A 3,984-nucleotide genomic window follows, 5' to 3' on the forward strand; every position below is an offset into this window, starting at 1 on the left:
GCTTTAGGCCAATGCTTTTTCCTGCTAGATCTTTGAAAGCATTTCAGAAGTTTTGTTGTTTGTAACTTCTTCAAGCAACAAACAGGAAACATTTCTGATCTCAAAAAGAAGATTTATTGGCTTGTTTTCACTTTCCTTTTGGAATCCTTACACTTCACCTGGCATTCCAGAAAATCATGAAAATCCGACATAATGGTAGGGGAAGTTCCTGAATTGACTGTTTGTCAGAAAGACTTCCTTTGCATACACACGAGGAACTGGTCCTGTACCATAAGGAGACGCAGTGTTTTCCCTGACTGGACATCACAAGATGACGTTATACACTCCACTGTGCTGAAACACTTCTGTTGCCTGGTAATTACAAAGCCTCAAGCTCTTCTAGAGGCTTTCCCTGGTGCAACTTCATGAGGTCCCTCTCTGCTCAACTCTCGAGCCTGTCCAGCTCTCACGGAAGGGCAGCACAGCCTTGTAGACCCCTGCTCCCGGTTCTGTCCCATCAGCAAACGTGCTGAGGGAGCACTCCATCCCTTCTGCCAGGTCACTGGGGAATAAGGCAAACAAGGCTGGCCCCAGCACGGCCCCCTGAGCTCACAGCTACCTGAGTTTGCAGCTCCACTGCGCACTTCTCTACCCCACTGTCCCTGAGCTGCCTCAGGAGCGCCACAAGGGAGGCAGGGACAAAGGCTTGCTGAAGTCCTGGCTGACAAGAGCCACCGCTCAGCACTAGGACACTGCATCCTCCCCCAGCATTGAGGCCAGCTGAGGACTGAGCTCTCCATTTCAACACAAAATTCTGTCCTACCTCTAAGGCGTTCATGATCATCTGAGAAGAAGAAAAATCTAGCACTTTCTGTGCGTGGTAAAGAAAGAAACCCAGGCAAGTACAAAGAGATTTTAGCATCCTAAATTGTACTATGAAATTCCATGCGCATGACTTGAAACTGTAGTGCTTCAGAGAAATTGTATACATTGAAAAACTTTATTCCCTAGTACCCAAATAGAGCTTTTGATTTTACAAAAGCCACTTTGAAAGTGAAAACTGACTGTGTCTTTGGCTTTTGGCCAAACTCCGTTTGGAGTTGGTCAAACCCAAATGACCCGGAAAATTTCTTGTGCTCTACTTCTCTTTTTCCACATTCAACTTCACAGCAAACGGCCTGCTGGGCGTTTTGACTCTGTGCAGCACAAATGGTTTTCCAAGATAGCTTTCAGGGGCGTGCAATGTCATTTTCCCACTTGCTGAGTGCTGCTGTTAATATTGACACAGCATCCAGCTACTATCGCCAAGGAGACAACAAAGAGCAATGGAACTTGCATTTCTCAGTCCTTTTCAATTTCTGACATCTCGGGCTCCTCATCACCCTCAGAACTGCAGTCTTGGACACGTCGATCCTCTTGCCATGTGACTTTTATCGGTTTTGTTGTTCCAAGTACGTAAGGCTCTGCGATAACAGCAGCAATAGAGAAAAAAGGCCAAAAAAAGATTATTCCTCTGCTGGGCAGGAAAAAATTCCTCCTTTCAAGTGAAATACACTGGAAAAAATAGATTTCGGAAGGACAGAATCATTTTCTGCCAGATTTTCTGAGCTGTATCTGTGCTTCAGGATTTTCCCCTTAGTTCTAGGCATCCCTTATGTATTTTTCAACATTTATCATTGCATTCAGAAGACACTGAATACCTTCTGAATTCAGTAAAAGTGTGGAGGGCTTCCTGCTTTGTGCTGTTGCATTGGGTTTTTTAGGATTTTTGGTAACTTCACAACATTTCTTTTCTCTCCTGCACGACTGGGACTCGATTTAACGTTGTTTCACCTTCATTTCATACGGTCTCGTTTTATCTAAGATTAGGACACCCCAATGATCATGTGTCTTTGACTTTCCCTTTTCTAAAGGTCCAAGAATAGAATTCAGTAACAAACAGAATGCTCATGGTCCTTGAAGTCAGCTCCAGGATTGTGCTCCTCCCTCTACATTAACACACATTTCCTTTAAAATCTTGTCAGGTTCTAGGAAACTTGATATGACTGGTATGTTACCTTTTTCCCTCTTTGAGGAATTCAGGGCATGACAAGTTTTTCCACCACTCTGCAAAGTACCAAATGCCTTTTTGAAGCATGCCTTCCCGAATTCCTGAAACACAAGCATCAGGTACCTCTCATGAATCTGCCTCAGCCTTGGCAAGCTGAAATGAAGCTCAAAATGCTGCTGCCTAATTCCTGACTTCTGCTGCTGAAAATCCCCTGGATCCTGACCTTCTTTACACTCTATTGCCCTACAGTGCCTGCCAGAAGCTGTTCCTTAGCAAAGGCACTGTTAGAAGGGTTCTGCTTTTACCTTCTTTGATGCCCAATTCCTCTGTGACTCCAAAGAAGGAAAACTTGAAAGCACTCCACTCCTGAGCTGCGTCCTTCTCAGGCAAAGGTCCCAAATGGTCATCTGGGCCAGAGCCCTGTGCGTCCTCTTTGTCCTAGGGTATTTCCACACTCTTTACTGCTTTGTTCTTTGAAGGTCCAATCAAGTCTTTCAAATCAGCAGCAACATTGGAATTGTTTTCTTCAGACACTTGAGACAGTTTCTCACTCTCTTCCTTCTTCTTTCTTTTGGCCTTCCTGAATGGAGATTGCTCAAATCTTGCAACCCAGCACACGTCCTTTCCAAAGACAGCTTCCGCAAGAGCCACCTTGCTCTGAACGTCTCCCTAACCGGATCCAAGCCCATTAAGGAGTGGTTCACTTTCAAGGCTAAGCAGTGGGGAAACATCTGAGGTTGGAGTCTAAAGGCAGGAACAAGAGTCCTTTTCCATTAGCCACATCCTTAAGGGACTTGTCACTGAATAGACGGTTACACAGAAATCAAGGTATTTAGCACAGACCTCTTTCCTGCCGGTAGAAATGTCAAGAGCTAACAGGGTTTTCTCACAGACCTGCAAATCTCAGGGGCCCTGTGCTGACCGTTCTCACCTTCACTTCGGGCAGGGAACCCATGGAGTAGAAAGAAAAGATGGCGCTACGTGCTGCTGTTGGAGGTGCCACTTGAGGCCCGACGTCGACGGCGGGAGCTGCTGCTCCTGCGGGACGTCCCCAACGGTGTCCCCCTGCGCCTTGGACTCTCAGCATGCGCTGCTGTCCTCCTGCTGCTGTCCTGGCCACTCCTGGACTGCACAGGTGGATCCGAGGCCCGGCGCTGCAGGCGGGAGCGGCTGTGTCTGGGGGACGTCCCTGACAATGCCTCCCTTTGCCTGGGCCTCTCAGCCCTCGGCCCTCTCCTGCTGCTGCTGTCACGCCGACAACTGGACCGGACACGTGGACTCTGGGCCCGACCCTGCTGATGGGAGTGGCTGTGTCTGGGGGATATCCGTGGAGCCGTCTCCCTTTGCCTGGATCTCTCAGCTCTCGCTCCTATCCTGCTGCTGCGGCTTTCACGCCTGGACCGGACGCGTGGACTCTGGGCCCGACCCTGCTGCCGGGAGTGGCTGTGTCTGGGGGATGTCTGTGGAAGGGTCACCTTTTGCCTGGGTCTCTCACCCCTAGGCCCTGTCCTGCTGCTGCTGCTGTTACGCCAACTCCTGGACCGGACACATGGACTCTGGGCCCGACGCTGCTGCTGGGAGCAGCGGTATGTGGGGGATGTCTGTGGAGGTGTCTCCCTTAGCCGGGGCCTCTCAGCCCTTGATGTTGTCCTGCTGCTCCTGTCATAGCGACTCCTCGTTCGGGCGGGCTGATTTGGGTCCTGACCTTGCGGGCCAGAGCTGTTTCGCCTGCGGTCAGGCCCAGCACGTCTGGAATGGAGCCTGTCCTCAGGGTCTGGGGAGCTGCTGTATGTTGGCCTTGATCTGCTGGGGCTGCTGGTGTCCAGCAAGGAAGATGGCAGTGACTGCTGTGATGCTGGCTGTTGCTGACTGTTTTGGCTGCTGGTCTCTGGAGATGGAGACGGGGAAGCCAGCCCCGACGGCACTGGCGTGCCGGAGCTGGGCCTGATGTCCTG

This window comes from Passer montanus, unplaced genomic scaffold (genome assembly GCF_014805655.1).
Source record: "Passer montanus isolate IOZ18808 unplaced genomic scaffold, ASM1480565v1 scaffold527, whole genome shotgun sequence".
Classification (NCBI taxonomy): Eukaryota; Metazoa; Chordata; class Aves; order Passeriformes; family Passeridae; genus Passer; species Passer montanus.